The following is a 19,644-nucleotide window of genomic DNA, read 5'->3' on the forward strand; positions in this document are numbered from 1 at the left end:
TATAGAACAAACCTCTAGTCATTGTACTGTTACAAAAGCAGCAACAGAACGAACTTAAAGTCCTTGTACTGTCACCAAGCAGCAATTAAATGATCTAAAGTGATGTGGCCATACAAAGTATAATAGTGATTTTACTGTGGAAATGATTTCTGTGAACATAAGCGATGCCCGAACACTGGAATACAAAAACAACTTAACGTGTAAAATTTCCGTTGATAGTGTTTACTTATTTATCATCATTGGAATTGAATCCTTTCTGTTGCTTTTATCGTTATCTTTTTCAATCGGAATATGCTGCAAACAATGCAACAGAAAAAAGACATCCTCGTTTGATCCGCCATATATTGTTCTGAAGACACGTTGCCAAGACTTGTGGTGTATGAAAGTCTTGGAGGACAACATATAGAACAGGACAATGTTTACGAAACATTTAACTGTGATCCGGTTTATGCCAATGAACAGAGGTTTAGGAAAAATATTGTTTTTTCTATTTATGCAAATCAAGTGACATTGACACACATGCTACAAGGAGACGAAGATGCTTAACTTTTATTACAGATGCATGTATATTAGTATACTAGACACCATTTTCATATTACCGTCTTTTGACTCCAGAATTTATATTTTGTTGACAGGGTTTCTTTAAAAATTAATACATATAAACCTTACCACACCTTCATTATAGTTGTTAATCCTGGTACTCGGTCAAACAAGAGCAACAGAAATAAGTTATTTCAAGATTTTAATCGGTACGATTTAAAGAGAATGTAACAGTTTAGCATGTTTAATGCTTTCTTTAAATGACTTAATCATCAGGAAACATTGAACTTTCCCAGCAAATTGCGCCGTATATGTATTTGATTTAACTTCTCTGGTTGCTCGTGATTGGCTCATGAGTACCAGGATGTCTTGTGACAGAGTAAATAAAAATCATGAAACTCTGAGTAAAAAGTCGATAATATGAAAATAGACTATTGAATGTAATAATTACACAATGATGTTTTCTAATCAATGCTAACATTGTGTTAGAAGTATCGCATAATGATGTTTTATTAACCAATACGACTTTGTAAATTTTAAATACAAGTTAATATTATTGTCACACATTTATTTTATTAACCAATACGACTTTGTAGATCTTTAAATAGAAGTAATTATCACCCAATGATATTTTATTAACCAATACGACTTTGTATATCTTAAATAGAAGAAATTATCACACAATGGTATTTTATTAACCATTACGACTTTGTAGATTTTAAATAGAAGTAATTATCACACATTTGTTATCTTATTAACCAATACGACTTTGTAGATCTTAAATAGAAGTAATTATCACACATTTGTTATCTTATTAACCAATACGACTTTGTAGATCTTAAATAGAAGTAATTATCACACATTTGTTATCTCATTAACCAATACGACTTTGTAGATCTTAAATAGAAGTAATTATCACACATTTGTTATCTTATTAACCAATACGACTTTGTAGATCTTAAATAGAAGTAATTATCACACATTTGTTATCTTATTAACCAATACGACTTTGTAGATTTTAAATAGAAGTAATTATCACACACAGTTGTTATCTTATTAACCAATACGACTTTGTATATCTTAAATAGAAGAAATTATCACACAATGATATTTTATTAACCAATACGACTTTGTAGATTTTAAATAGAAGTTAATATTATTGTCACACATTGATTTTATCAACCAATACGACTTTGTAGATCTTAAATAGAAGTAATTATCACACATTTGTTATCTAATTAACCAATTAAACTTTGTAAATTTTAAATACAAGTTAATAATATTGTCACACATTGATTTTATTAACCAATACGACTTTGTAGATCTTGAATAGAAGTTATTATCACACATTTGTTATCTTATTAACCAATTAGACTTTGTAGATTTTAAATAGACGTAATTATCACACATTGTTATTTTATTAACCAATTAGACTTTGTAGATTTTAAATAGAAGTAATTATCACACATTTGTTATCTTATTAACCAATACAACTTTGTATATCTTAAATAGAATTAATTATCACACATTTGTTATCTTATTAACCAATACGACTTTGTAGATTTTAAATAGAAGTTAATATTATTGTCACACATTTATTTTATTAACCAATACGACTTTGTAGATCTTAAATAGAAGTAATTATCACACATTTGTTATCTTATTAACCAATACGACTTTGTAGATCTTAAATAGAAGTAATTATCACACATTTGTTATCTTATTAACCAATACGACTTTGTAGATTTTAAATAGAAGTAATTATCACACATTGTTATTTTATTAACCAATTAGACTTTGTAGATTCTAAATAGAAGTAATTATCACACATTTGTTATCTTATTAACCAATACGACTTTGTATATCTTAAATAGAAGTAAGTATCACACATTTGTTATCTTATTAACCAATACGACTTTGTAGATTTTAAATAGAAGTTAATATTATTGTCACACATTTATTTTATTAACCAATACGACTTCGTAGATCTTAAATAGAAGTAATTATCACACATTTGTTATCTTATTAACCAATTATACTTTGTAGATTTTAAATAGACAAAATTATCACACATTATTATTTTATTAACCAATAATATTTCTAACAGACATCACATTGAACTATTTTGTCTCACACTTTTGTATATTAGAGAAAGCGCCGATAAACATATTGAACTCACATCATATTGTTCATTTGCTTAAAAGAGAGGAGAAAGATACAAGATGGACAGTTATTGATTGAAAATAAGCCAACAACACCATGGCTAAAATGAAAAAGAGAAACAGACAGAATATAGTACACAAGACATACCATAGAAAATTCAAGACTCAGCAACACGAACCCCACCAAAACCTGGGGTCGCATAATGATGTTTTACTAACCAATACGACTTTGTAAATTTTAAATACAAGTTAATATTATTGTCACACATTTATTTTATTAACCAATACGACTTTGTAGATCTTTAAATAGAAGTAATTATCACCCAATGATATTTTATTAACCAATTAGACTTTGTAGATTTTAAATAGACAAAATTATCACACATTGTTATTTTATCAACCAATAATATTTCTAGTAGACATCACATTGAACTATTTTGTCTCACACTTTTGTATATTAGAGAAAGCGCCAATTAACATATTGAACTCACATCATATTGTTCATTTGCTTAAAAGAGGGGAGAAAGATACAAGATGGACAGTTATTGATTGAAAATAAGCCAACAACACCATGGCTAAAATGAAAAAGAGAAAAAGACAGAATATAGTACACAAGACATACCATAGAAAATTCAAGACTCAGCAACACGAACCCCACCAAAAACTGGGGGTAATCTTAGGTGATCCGGAAGGGTAAGCAGATCCCGCTCAACATGTGGCACCCGTCGTGTCGATCATGTATATCAACCCGGTAAATAGGCTTATTTGTTGAAGGCCGTACATTGACCTATAATGGTTTACCTTTTTGAATTGTCATTTGGATGGAGAGTTGTCTTATTGGCACTCACACCACATCTTCTTTTATCTATTTTTTGGTACATCACATTCGTGAAAGTAAAAGGGGATGTAGTTACGACATAAAATCATAAGGACCATATCCGATATCATCTGTGAAACGAAAATTTCTTAACGATCAACACTCGTGATGGCGTCCGTTAAATATGCGGAGGGATCAATTCAACTTCGCTAATTGGAACTCTTGGTTTAAACGATTCCGTGTGAGCAACGATCCTCTATCAAAGAAATCATGATAGGAAATATCGAATATATGTAATATGTAAGTCAGTGGCAGTTTGTCGTTGTTTGTCATATGGAATTAATGAGACGTGGTACATGTAAGAAACTTTAGATCATAGTTTTTTTCTTCAACAGTGAGCAAAACTTGTACATTATTGTCAGCTTTGATTTTTTTCTAATTCTAGTACATTTGTTCTTTATTTAATAGATTGATGAATCAATTCCTTAATTGTGATTTTGGATTTCTTACGATTAAATGCATTTCTACATTAGGGAAAGGAGCATAGGATATTGTTTACTTTTATTAGAATACTAAAATTGTTTTGTTCTGTTCATCTTCAAACAAATGACAATAAAAGCATGGTGTAATTCGATATGAATTAAAAGTATGAAACGACTGGATCGGATATGTCATTCATTGAATAGTTATATTTGATACGTTTTGTAACACGATTCGATGGTACAATTATGTTTATTTCAGTAGCAGTCTCCTTTATCGCTGATGAAAATGGCAATAGTACTAACCCAGAGAGAAAAAGGACTGACATTCCAAGATAGAATGGAATTCCTCCATCACCAAAATTATCTTGTAAGAAAGCTACAAAAAATATCATTATATGATCATTCATTTATCATTGACATATTATTATAGATACTAGCATTGTTCCTGGTGTTTACATTGCGACTATTAATTTATGAGTTAGTACACTATATCTGTCATAAGTTATTGTACGTTACAGACATTGAATAAACGCAACAGTAGTTAACCGATATTACCTTACCTTAACTCTCTCCGCGCCAGAAGTCGCATAAGGCCTCCACGATGCTTTTCCACCATATAACCGATATTAACATATCATATAAAGAAGACAAAATACAGTTGGGTGCAATCCTTACATGTACAACTATTCAACTTAATGACTAAACCTTGTTTCACATTTGTCAATTCGGGGCCTTTTATAGCTGACTATGCTGTATGGGCTTTGCTAATTTTTTAAGGATGTCCTAGACATATTTCATGTGAAATTAAAAATTGTGACATATAACTGTCCAAAAAGTTGAGGTTTTGCTAGGTCCAATATGAAAGTAAACTTTGGACAAGATTAACAAATGACCGAGGATTTTGAATTTGAGCAGGCAACAAGGGGGTTTAAACATGTTTGGTGAGATCTCAAACCTTTCCTATACCTCTAGCCAAAATAGAATAAAGCAATACACTGCAATACGCACAGTAAAACTCAGTTTAAAAGAAGTCTGAGTACAATGTCAGATCAGGCAACAAAATAAATGAAAAAATTACACGAATTAACAAAAGACATCAGCAGTTACTGACATGCCAGCTCCAGACCTCGATTAAACTGATTGAAAGATTATAATTTCACCATATGAAAATCAAGCTCCGGATTGGTGTTAAGTGTCATACTATCATAAAATATATGAGAATAATAATGTGTCCATACACGGATGCCCGATCCGCCCTAATATTTTCTATGTTCAATGGACTGTTAAAATGGGGAAATCCCTAATTTGGGATTAACATAAGAAAGATCATATCATAAGCACTGGTATTAAAGAGATAATCGTAACTGCAATTACGATTATCCCAATATGGCGACGGCAGATATAGGTGAAATCTTTACGGTAATTTTTCTCAATTGTAGCATGATTTTGTCACTAGTTACTCAACTGCAAGTTGTTCTATACCATTGCATTATACTTGAACCGTAACGGTGCACTGAAATTGTCTAAGCGCTTTCAAAATTGCCGTTGAAAAATTCGGGATGATAATCGTAACTCTATGGAATTTGTCTTACTTGATAATCGTAATTTCTTTATCGGATAATTGTAACTGAAAAATATTAAATGTAACTTTCAGTATTTCAATGATAGTGCGTGTATTAAAATGTAAATGTACAGTTAATTGATGACACTAACCGAAAATAAAAATAAATGAAGAAACTTACAGGTTAATATCTAAGACAAATTTACTTATATATCTCTCGATTTATTGGCATATTTCTACAAAACCGTGATTTCTAGTCCCAGCCACTTTTTTTATCTTTACAAGTAATGTTTTATGCAGTCAGTACATGAAATTAGGTTTAACATTTTTAAGCAAAGAGACATACTAGTTTTAGAGGGACTAATAAGCTATTGATTCATGAATATTTCAAAATAACCAAAATGGAATTTCGCTAGACGCCCTATTCAACATTCATGCTAAATGTTTGCAAGATATTTAAATATAAGGGTCTTACAAAAGAAAAGATGTTTTAATAACGGTAGTTTAACTGTTGACAAAAAAGATAACATTGAGAATGGAAATGGGGAATGTGTCAAAGAGACAACAACCCGACCAAATAAAAAACAACATCAGAAGGTCACCAACAGGTCTTCAATGTAGCGAGAAATTCCCGCACCCGGAGGCGTCCTTCAGCTGGCCCCTAAACAAATATATACTAGTTCAGTGATGACAAACGCCATACTAATTTCCAAATTGTACACAAGAAACTAATATAAAAATAATACAAGACTAACAAAGGCCAGAGGCTCCTGACTTGGGACAGGCGCAAAAATGCGGCGGGGTTAAACATGTTTGTGAGATATCCCCCCTCCCCCTATACCTCTAACCAATGTAGAAAAATAAACGCATAACAATACGCACATTAAAATTCAGTTCAAGAGAAGTCCGAGTCTGATGTCAAAAGATGTAACCAAAGAAAATAAACAAAATGACAATAATACATAAATAACAACAGACTACTAGCAGTTAACTCACATGCCAGCTCCAGACTTCAATTAAACTGACTGAAAGATTATGATTTCATCATAAGAACATCAGGCACAATCCTTCCCGTTAGGGGTTTAGTATCATACCATCATAGCATATATGAGAAGAACATAACCCGTGTCATGCCAACAACTGTTTTTAGAATAAATGTCTTTAGTTCCGACGCAAAGACCTTATCAGTGACTCAATATTAACGCAAAATTTGCAATCTTTAATGACTTGACAACAGTATCGTAATTATATCCCTTCTTAATCAGTCTATTTAAAGGTTTTGTAAGTTTCTGAGGTGAATACTGACACCTTTGTGCTTTATAAAGAATATTTCCATAAAAAATTGGATGTGAAATACCTGAACGTATAAAAAGTCTGCATGTTGAGCTATATTTACGAATGATGTCTTTATACCGATGATAAAATTTAGTAAAAGTTTTGACTAGTTTGTGATATCGAAAACCCTGGTGTAATAATTTTTCAGTAATACATAAATTTCACTCGTTAAAATCTAAAACATTGTTACAAACACGAGCGAATCGTACAAGTTGAGATATATAAACACCGTAAGATGGTGACAAGGGAACGTCACCATCTAAAAACGGATAATTAACGATAGGAAATGAAAAATCATCCCTTTTATCATAAATTTTAGTATTCAGCTTTCCGTTAGTGATATAGATATCAAGATCGAGGAAAGGGCAGTGTTCATTATTAGTATTAGCTTTATTTAAAGTAAGTTCAGCAGGATAAATTTCATTAATATACATACTGAAGTCGTCATTATTGAGAGCCAAAATATCATCCAAATATCTAAAAGTATTATTAAATTTGTTTATCAGATGTTGTTTTGATGGGTCTTTGCTTATTTTTGTCATAAATTGTAACTCATAACAATACAAAAACAGGTCCGCAATAAGTGGTGCACAGTTATTCCCCATTGGAATTCCGATAATCTGACGATATACGGAATCCCCAAAGCGAACAAAAATGTTATCTAGTAAAAATTCAAGGGCATATATAGTATCAAAGCATGTCCAATTAACATAGTTTTTTTGTTTATTGCTACTAAAAAATGACCTAAAAGGGTTTGAACATATATATTCACATTCTGATTTTTTGAATGCCCATTAAATTAGGTGTGTGAATTTTTTCTTAATGAGAATGTGAGGCAATGTGGTATACAGGGTAGACAAATCAAAACTTTGAACAGATTCAAAATCACCAATATGAGCATGCAATTTATCAAGTACTTCCAACGAGTTCTTGACACTCCAAAAGTAATTTATTCCACTATTTTCGAAGGCCTTATTTGAACAATTTATTATAAGGTTTTTAATTGTACCAAGTGTGCTGGTAAGAAGAATAGACCATAACATGGGCCAGAGTGATACCGCATTTTTGTTAATGTCCAATTCGAAACGGTTCAAATCTCCTTCAGTATCTGGTTTTAAAATTATAAAACAAAATCAGTGTACAGCTTAGTACGTGTATTGATGAATATAATCATTATTGTTACTATTGTTACTATTGCAATATTGAGATTGTGGAGAAAAAAAACCATGTAAATATGTCCACTACAAAACGGTCACCTACGAAACAAGTATTGGAGATTTTTATTTTTCAATTCTATTCATGCAATAAGATGTGCGTTTAAAAACAGTTTCGTAGTGGACAAATGTCCCCTAGGCAACAGTTCATACATTATGAAAATGATATAATTTCAAAGAGTATTTAAGATTGCACTTTTTATTTACAAACAAGTCTACAATAGAGGTATTTAAAATAACTCTAGAAATAAAAATTTCGACAAGTTGATTTTTCATTTTTTAGGTCTGAAATTCACACTTTTATTAGAAAATGCCCTTATAACAGACAACAATATGCATAAATGATTAATATATAATACATGTACCAGCTGTTCAAGATATTTACAATGAAGCAGCTGTCGGGTCAGGTATTGTGGTAAGTAGATATTCTCATTGTTTTCAAAGTTTCAATGTTATGTGCGCGTTTAAGGTGTTTCTTTTTTTTGGGGGGGGGGAAGAAAGTGGAGGGGGATAATATCCCATATCCCAAAAATGCAAAACTGTTGTTCTTAATTTCTCGTCACACTGTCTCTGGCGAATACCAAACGTCTTTCCTACTACATTATGGCATAAAGGGTATGTGGGCTAGAATTGAACCAGCAGTCGCTTCCCGGGGAGGGGGGATAGCACACATAGCCACCAGCATTAAATGATTTCAAACAATATTTACTATGTTTTTATTCAGGATAAGTCAATGTTCTTTAACAGTATCAGGGCCAGATGAAGGACGTCTCCGGGTGCGGGAATTTCTCGCGACATTAAAGACTTGTTGGTGACCTTCTGCTGCTGTTTTTTCTATGGTCGGGTTGTTGTCTCTTTGATACATTCCCCATTTCCATTCTCAATTTTATTAATCAGAAATCTAATGTAGGGTGACACATGCGTTTCCCCTGAAAAGTATTGCCATATATTATAACTTCCTTTAAAATTGCCTCTTCGCTCATTCCAATATTTTGTGACATTCCTAGTTCTTGGGAGTTTTTTTTTGCATTTTAACATAGTTCGTGTTTTTTACCCATATTCAAATTTCTTGAAGCTTGTTCACCCTTCCAATTTTATGATATAATAGTATTTAGCTGTTTTCATTAGAACCATTAATAATTATGCATGCACAAAAAGATATGTCATAAGATGTTGAAACGTGATTAATTTATCACCATAATTTCATCATGTGCTATCAGATATATACGTTTTAGTGTCAATATCAATAAAACACTATCCAGTTACGATTATCTTCTCATTTTTTAATACCATAATAACGATTATCTTTTTTCCGAGTTACGATTATCATCCCGAATTTTTCAACGGCAATTTTCAAAGTGCTTAGACAATTCCAGTGCACCGTTACGATTCAAATACGATGTAATGGTATAGAACAACCTTGCAGCTGAGTAACTTGTGACAAAACATGCTACATTTGATAAAAATGACTGTAAAGATTTTACCTATATCTGCCGTCGCCATATTGGGATAATCGTAATTGCAGCTACGATTATCTCTTTAATACCAGTGATAAGGAACATGTTAAATAAGTTTCAAGTTGATTGAACTGCAACTTCATCCAAAACTATCTCGACCAAAAACTTTAACCTGAAGCGGACAGACGTACGAACGAACGAACGACGGACAGACTGACGCCCAAACCAGAAAACATAATGCGCATAAATGTGGCATAAAAATATAACCCGTATAAGGCCAACAACTGGTTTTAGTAATACTAACCAGCGAATGAAGTTCATGCATCATTGAAAATATAACGGAATTTGATAATATAAAAAAGAAGATGTGGTATTATTGCCAATGAGACAACTATCAACAAAAGACCAAAAATACTGTTAATAAGGTAAGAGGATGAGCAAATAAAACCAGGTTAAATCTACCATTTACTACAATTAAAAATGACTGACCAAGTCAGGAATATGACAGTTCTTGTTCATTCGTTTTTTATGTGTTTTGTCATTTGATTTTGCCATGTGATTATAGACTTTCCGATAAGAAGTAAAATCACAAAAATACTGAACTCAGAGGAAAATCAATTTGGAAAGTCCATAATCACATGGCAAAATCAAAAAACAAAACGCATCAAAAACGAATGGACAAGAACTGTCATATTCCTGACTTGGTACAGGCATTTTCAAATGTAGAAAATGGTGGATTAAACCTGGTTCTATAGCGCTAACCCTCTCACTTTAATAACAGTCTCATCAAATTCCGTTACATTTACATGATGCGTTAATTAAACAGTCACAATCAATAAAATAGTCAAAATATGGGAACATCAGTCATCATCGTATAACAATTTAACAGGACACAACAACATCTACTATCTACGAACACATGGATTGATTTGAGTGTCTGACGTCAGAAAAATTATATACGTCACATAAATTTGTCGTTCAATGTGCATACAATAGTTTTCTACTGAGTTCAGAATTTTTGTGATTTCATTTTTTACTCACCACGCTAATCAAACTCTGCATCAGTAATACTAAGTAGCGAATGGATTACCAAAAAATTAAAATCTCAAAAATACTGAACTTAGAGGAAAATCAATTCGGAAAGTCCATAATAACATTGCAAAATCAAATAACAAAACCCATCCACGCTAGCCAGCATCTGTATCAGTGATACAAACTAGCGAATGGATTACCAACCACACTAGCCAGACTCTGTATCAGTAATAATAACCAGCGAATGGATAACCCACTAAATAAGCTAGACTCTGTAGTAGTAATACTTACCAGCGAAAGCATTACCAGCTACTCAAGCCAGACTCTGCATCAGTTATATTAACCAGCGAATTGATAACCAGCTAAGCTAGCCCGAATCTGTACCAGTACTACTTACCAATGAATGAATTGCCAACTAAGCTAGCCAGACTCTGTATCAGTTATATTTACCAGCAAATGGATTACCAACTAAGCTAGCAACACTCTGCATCAGAAATACTAACCAGTGAATGGATTTCCAACAAACATAGCAACACTCTTCATCAGTATTACTAACATAAGAATGAATTACCAATTAAGCTAGCCCGAATCTGTATCAGTTGTACTTACCACCGAATGGATTACCAACAAACCTAGTCAGACTATGTATCAGTTATACATGTAATAACCAGCAAATGGATTACCATCTCAGCTATAGCCCGAATTCGATCAGTAATACTTACCAATGAATGAATTACCAACTATGCTAGCCAGACTCTGGAACAGTAATACTTACATGACTTATCAGCGAATATATTACCAACTTACCTAGCAACGTTTTGTATTTATTTATTTTCGAATCAAGATAGTATAAGATTATGTGCCAAAACCTGTAATTTTATTCTTAAACGACGCCGAGAAGTTTTATATTGTAATTAATAATGAAATACTTTTGTTGTATAATTTTACCATTCAGGTTTAATATTTCACTAACCAGCGAATGGATTACCAACTAACCTTGAAACACTCTGCATCAGTGATACTAACGAGCTAATGAATTACCAACTAACTAGCCCGAATCAGTAACAGAAATACTTATCAGCAAGTGGATTACCAACAAACCTAGCAAGACTCTGTATCAGTAATACTAACCAGCGAATTGACTACCAACTAAGCTAGCCCGAATCTGTATCAGTAACACTTACCAGCAAATGGATTACCAACTTAGCTAGCCCGAATCAGTAACAGAAATACTTATCAGCGAGTGGATTACCAACAAACCTTGCCAGACTCTGTATCAGTAACGCTAACCAGCAAATGGATTACCAACTAAGCAAGCCCGAATCTGTATCAGCAATACTAACCAGCGAATGAATTACCAACTAAGCAAGCCCGAATCTGTAACAGCAATACTAACCAGTGAATGGATTACCAACTAAGCTAGCCAGACTCTGTATCAGTAATACAAATTAGCGAATGGATAACCAACTAACCTAGCAACACTCTGCATCAGTTATACAAACCAGTGAATGGATTACCCACCTAGTTAGCCAAACTCTGTATCAGTAATACAAACCAGAGAATGGGTTACCAACTATACTAGCTCTAACCCTAACCCTAACCCTAACCCTAACCCTAACTAGCGAATAGACTACCCACCATGCTGGCCAGCCTCTGTATCAGGTATACTAACCAGCGAATAGAGTACCCATCACGCTATCCAGACTCTGTATCAGTAATACTAACCAGCGAATGGATTACCTATCAAATTAACCAGACTTTGTATCAGTAATACAAACCAGCGAATATCTTTCAAACTATGCTAATCAGTCTCTGTAACATTAATCCTAGCCAGCGAATGGATTACTCACCACGATAGCCCGAAACTGCATCAGTATTACAAACCAGCGAATGGATTACCCACTAAGCTAGCCAGTGAATGGTATATCAAGTGAGCTAGCCATATTCTGTATCAGTAGAAACAACTTGTGGATTGAATATCAACTGAGCTAGCCAGACTCTGTATCAGTATTACTAACCAGTGAATGGATTACCAACTAAGCTAGCCCGAATCTGTATCAGTAACACTTACCAGCAAATGGATTACCAACTTAGCTAGCCCGAATCAGTAACAGAAATACTTATCAGCGAGTGGATTACCAACAAACCTTGCCAGACTCTGTATCAGTAACGCTAACCAGCAAATGGATTACCAACTAAGCAAGCCCGAATCTGTAACAGCAATACTAACTAGCGAATGGATTACCAACTAAGCTAGCCATACTCTGTATCAGAAATACTAACCAGCGAATGGATTACCAACTAAGCTAGCCATACTCTGTATCAGAAATACTAACCAGCGAATGGATTACCCACCAAGTTATCCAGACTCTGTATCAGTAATACAAATTAGCGAATGGATAACCAACTAACCTAGCAACACTCTGCATCAGTTATACAAACCAGTGAATGGATTACCCACCTAGTTAGCCAAACTCTGTATCAGTAATACAAACCAGAGAATGGGTTACCAACTATACTAGCTCTAACCCTAACCCTAACCCTAACCCTAACCCTAGTAAGCGAATAGACTACCCACCATGCTGGCCAGCCTCTGTATCAGGTATACTAACCAGCGAATAGAGTACCCATCACGCTATCCAGACTCTATATCAGTAATACTAACCAGCGAATGGATTACCTATCAAATTAACCAGACTTTGTATCAGTAATACAAACCAGCGAATATCTTTCAAACTATGCTAATCAGTCTCTGTAACATTAATCCTAGCCAGCGAATGGATTACTCACCACGATAGCCCGAAACTGCATCAGTATTACAAACCAGCGAATGGATTACCTACTAAGCTAGCCAGTGAATGGTATATCAAGTGAGCTAGCCATATTCTGTATCAGTAGAAACAACTTGTGGATTGAATATCAACTGAGCTAGCCAGACTCTGTATCAGTATTACTAACCAGTGAATGGATTACCAACCACGCTAGCAAGACTCTGTATATTAAATACTAACCAGTTAGTTGATTACCCACCACGCTAGCCAGACTCTGCATCAGTCATACTAATCAGCAAATGGAGTACCCACCAAGTAAGCCAGATTCTGTATCAGTAATACTATCCAGCGAATTGATTACCCACCACGCTAGCCATAGTCTGTATCAGAAATACTAACCAGCGAATGGATTACCCACCAAGTTATCCAGACTCTGTATCAGTAATACAAATTAGCGAATGGATAACCAACTAACCTAGCAACACTCTGCATCAGTTATACAAACCAGTGAATGGATTACCCACCTAGTTAGCCAAACTCTGTATCAGTAATACAAACCAGAGAATGGGTTACCAACTATACTAGCTCTAACCCTAACCCTAACCCTAACCCTAACCCTAGTAAGCGAATAGACTACCCACCATGCTGGCCAGCCTCTGTATCAGGTATACTAACCAGCGAATAGAGTACCCATCACGCTATCCAGACTCTATATCAGTAAAACTAACCAGCGAATGGATTACCTATCAAATTAACCAGACTTTGTATCAGTAATACAAACCAGCGAATATCTTTCAAACTATGCTAATCAGTCTCTGTAACATTAATCCTAGCCAGCGAATGGATAACTCACCACGATAGCCCGAAACTGCATCAGTATTACAAACCAGCGAGTGGATTACCCACTAAGCTAGCCAGTGAATGGTATATCAAGTGAGCTAGCCATATTCTGTATCAGTAGAAACAACTTGTGGATTGAATATCAACTGAGCTAGCCAGACTCTGTATCAGTATTACTAACCAGTGAATGGATTACCAACCACGCTAGCAAGACTCTGTATATTAAATACTAACCAGTTAATTGATTACCCACCACGCTAGCCAGACTCTGCATCAGTCATACTAATCAGCAAATGGAGTACCCACCAAGTAAGCCAGATTCTGTATCAGTAATACTATCCAGCGAATTGATTACCCACCACGCTAGCCAGACTCTGTATCAGTAATACTAACTAGCGAAAGGAATACCCATCAATTAAGCCAGACTCTGCATCAGTAGTACTAACCAGCGAATGGAGTACCCACCAAGAAAGCTAGATTATGTTTCAGTAATACTAACCAGCGAATGGAGTACCCGCCAAGTAAGCCAGATTTTGTTTCAGTAATACAAACCAGCGAATGGATGTCCTACCACGCTAGCCAGACTCTGTATCAGTAATACTAACCAGCGAATGGAGTACCCACCAAGTAAGCCAGACTCTGTATCAGTAATACTAACCAGTGAATTAGTTTTAACATATTTTTTTATAGTGGATTGGGAAAGAAGTTTTGCAACTCATATTAATCCCTTTTCACTTTGAGGGTACGAGTGCTGCCTTGTAGCGGCATTAACCTACTCTTTTTCGAAATCTACAAGGGTGTCTTTAACGTTCGAGAGATGTGGCTCTCTCTTAACACGAGTCAGCCATTTATCGTCCCCTTTCCGACGGACTATCATCGTTTCAGCAAGACCATACTCGCAGATGGTGTTAAGGGAGAGCCTAAAAATTGAGTACCAGTGAATGAATTACCTACCACGCTAGCCAGACTCTGTATCACTAATACTAACAAGCGAATGGAGTACCCACCAAGTAAGCCAGACTCTGTATCAGTAATACTAACCAGCGAATAGACTACCCACCACGCTGGCCAGCCTCTGTATCAGTATACTAATCAGCGAAAAGAGTACCCATCACGCTAGCCAGACTCTGTATCAGTAGTACTAACCAGCGAATAGATTACCCACCATTCTAGCCAGACTCTGCATCAGTAATACAAACCAGCGAATGGATTACCAACTAGGTTAGATTGGTGTGTTCTTTATTATTTGTCTCTAACTTCTCTTCTTGTATAGTGTGCCGAAGGATGTTTTATTACAAAAGACAAACAATCTAGTTCGTTTTTTTAACAGATTCGTAGTATACTATTATGTAAAAGAGACACGACGGATGTCCGAAGTGATATTTATAGATTATCGTTGATTATCTCAACGAGATTGATTTTCTCGCTTGAGCTGGTACAGCGAAAGTGAGAAAAGCAATCGAGTTGAGATGACCAATGATAATCTGTTTATCGCTGTTTTACCTATGACACGTTGTCAATTTCAATGTCAATTTCGTTAGCAACGCCACGTGGCCTCCTTAGTTTCTAGCGATAATTTTTCCATCTCAAGCGAGAAGCATGATATGAAAATTATCACAAAAAAAGATCAATGGAAAAATGCACAAAATAGCGATAATCAAATTTATAAGTCGAATAAAACTTACTATGCCCTGGCAAACAACGAAATTCGATCATAAGAAAAACAACAATTTACAGTAGTCTAAGAAAAGCATAATGAGTATGTTTAATTTGATGTATGCCTTTTTTGTGCTTCTTCGTTACATTTGTTGTTTTTATAGTGATATTAAGATGATAACACAATATTGACTGCTGTACCCCTATTTTTGACATTTGTACTCTTTGAGTATGTTTGTTTTGTTCATACATCGTTGACAATGTAATGGAATTGATGCGACTGTCATACAAGTGAGAGGTTTAGCTAGCTATAAAACCAGGTTCAATCCACCATTTTATACATTAGAAAATGCCTGTACCAAGTCAGGAATACGACAGTTGTTATCCATTCGTTTGATGTGTTTGGACTTTTGATTTTGCCTTTTGATTTTTGATTTTCCTTTTTGAATTTTCCTAGGAGTTCAGTATTTTTGTGTTTTTACATTTTACAAAACATAACATAGAAAACGAAAGATTTAGCAACCAAACCCTCCATAAAAAAGGAGGGAAATAGATGTGCTGCGGAATAGTAAGCAGATCCTGCTTTACATGATAACCCGTCGTGTTGTTCATCTATTTATATTGTCTTCTATTTATATTTCTACCATATTGTGACCCCCTTCAACAAATTTAAGATTATGTCGCAGAAAAATAACTTGCTTACAAGATATAGATTAATATAATTACAAAATTTAATGTACAATTAGTTTGATATCAGTAATTTAGTTGATGCTTTGGAATTGAAGATTTGTCTACTGAAGATGTGCAATTTATGATGTTCTCATGTAATTTGTTCCAGTCGGTTAATCTTCTTGGGTAAAAGATCTTTTTCTGAACTGTGTTTTGCAAGATGGAATTTGGAGGTTTGGTTTGAATTTGAAATATTTTTGTGGATAGATATAGGAAGATGTGGTGTGAGTGCCAATGAGACAACTCTCCATCCAAATAACAATTTAAAAATTAAATTCATTTATTGTTTTTATTATAAATCTATAAATAATATAGGCACAACCATTTTATCAAGATATCCTAGCTGATTATGAGTTATCGATGTTATACTTTTTACTACCGACTTCCAGCATTCTGTAATAGGTCAAACGCATAATGAGTTATTTTCTTTATCCCTAACGGAACTGAGAATATAAAAAAGAAGATGTGTTATGATTGCCAATGAGACAACTCTCCACAAGAGACCAAAATGACACAGACATTAACAACTATAGGTCACCGTACGGCCTTCAACAATGAGCAAAGCCCATACCGCATAGTCAGCTATACTGAAAAGGCCCCGATAAGTCTTTTCTACGCTTGGACGAAATATATGGTTGTTCAGTGCAAAATTGAATGGTTAGGGAGTTAGTTAAAATTTACGCAAGGAAAAGCAAAAGGAACCTACATTTTTTTGACTAACACATACTTCAAAGATGCATAGTACAATTAATTCAGCATAAAACGTGGCAGTTATCTTTCCTTTAAATATTTCTCGGGCTGATTTTAAATCCTTCTTTTTTAAATGCAAACAACCCCAATTCATCATCAACCAAACTTCAATGTGTGATAAAAAGAGAAAACGTTACAATATAAGTATCTCAACTACTCAAGTAACTAATATGCAACTGTCGTAAAATCGTTTAAATGCAACAGAAAGTGCGTTAATTCGTTACGTCAAAGTGTCATTCATTTGACTTTTTTACGATTATTTAATGAAACGAAATTAAGTAGAATCTGCTAACCATAAGTACATCGCTGTTTGTTTATATCGTCGGATATTTTATTACGGAGCTATTTTCATTAAGTGCTAATAATGAGTTAAAGGTAGTAATGTTCGATGAACAATGACATAAATATTATATGAAGGATATCGTCTTACGGAATCGGTAAGCAATCTAAAGCATGATGCATGGTTCGTATGCATAAAGCTACTCAACTTAAGATGTGTTTCGAAAGGACGGATTTTTCTTCATATGCCACGATAAATTAGTACTATGATTGTATTTGTATCTGTATTCGTTCGTGTAGAATCCTACTAGGATTTCATACATTAATTTTAGATTGGAAATCTTACCATGATAAGTGGTTTTATAAATACCATGAAGCCACGGAACATATATATAACAAATACCAGTCTTCAAGTTGTTACCCCCCCCAAACAAACGTGATTAGGAAAAAAGTATCGCACCATTTGTCAAGATTTCTTTGACCGGCAGTTGGGGCGTCTCTTTGGCTATGTGGGATGTTCAAGTAATGTGGACGTTGAATCCTTTTCCTCTTGGAAAGAGAGTGTAACGCTCTTTGTAGTTTAGGAACCCTTGCAACAACTTTTTAAGGGATCAGTACTTACCTGTTGTAAGGTCTGTTCATTTCTAACATACTCTCATTTCCTTAACTTTTCCAACATTAATCTTGGACACCTCTGCTAAAGAATCTACCTATTGTATGCATTGTTAATTTGTTCTAGTACTGGATTATGAATGAACTATTTGCCATTGGTTTTATACGGATATGATACGAAAGTTTTATTTTGATTCGGTTGACATATAACAATACACACATAAGCTCTTTTAAAGAGCCTTTTTACGGAATATAAAATAACCTAAACACAGTAAAACAAACAACATACAGACAGGATATATAAGAGCACAGGCATATTGAAATACATGCAAAGCACTACTAAAATACATACCTACCAAGTCAAAGTTGAAGCACAACTAAACTTCGTGAAGTAACCAACTATTTGAAAAGCAATCAATCTATTTGAAAAGGTTTATCAGAAATATAAAGTGTCATCATCTCGATAGAGGCAATATGTTATAGTTTGTCGATTTATGCTGTTGCAAGTTCAATTTAGTATGTTTCATGCTGGGTTTAATACAATCAACGGTACCAATTTTGTTGCACCAGATGCGCATTTCGACAATACATGTCTCTTCAGTGATGCTCGTGGCCAAAATATTTGAAATCCAAAGCTTATTTAAAAGATGAAGAGCTATAATCCAAAAGGTCCAAAAAGTATAGCCAAATTCGTGAAAGGAATCAGAGCTAGTTAGTTAATTTACGCAACAAAACATAGTGCGCTGTATACTCTCTTCAATCACTCATTCAACAAAACATAGTGCGCTGTGTACTCTCTTCAATCACTCATTCAAAAAAACACCAAGCATCTAAACGACCGGGAATACAAACCTAACCTACAGTGTATATAAAGTGCGAATCCAGCTAGTTCATTTTTACTGTTATATGCGGGTATGTCTATTGTAGAATAAAGGATCATGGGAAAACTGTATTTATTTACGTTTTGAAAATATCAAGTTAAGTGATTTGAAGGAAAGTTTTAACATATTTTCATTGTGATATGTCTTTATAATATACAAACATAGCATTAAAGTTCAAATAAGTGTTATAAAAGAATCATAATATAGCATATCGATTATTGAAAGCGATCCATTTTAATTATAGATGCGATGAATTATCGCTGTTAGTGCAGTCATTATTAATGTAGAATTTTCAAAGATGCGAGGAATTTTTATTGTAGAATTATGTGATAAATGCACTTGCAACAAATGAAAAAACTTAGTTGATGACTTTATGATTAATGATACATGTATTTTCAAATTGAAATACAAACTCCTCATTCATTCTTCATCAAATATATAGCTTTTCAAACTTGTAACAAAAGCGATTCTCAAAATGAAAAATTCTAGATCCGCGAATGGATACTACCGCAGAGGTAAAACCATA

The sequence above is a fragment of the Mytilus trossulus genome, chromosome 3, assembly GCF_036588685.1.
Source record: "Mytilus trossulus isolate FHL-02 chromosome 3, PNRI_Mtr1.1.1.hap1, whole genome shotgun sequence".
Taxonomy (NCBI): Eukaryota; Metazoa; Mollusca; class Bivalvia; order Mytilida; family Mytilidae; genus Mytilus; species Mytilus trossulus.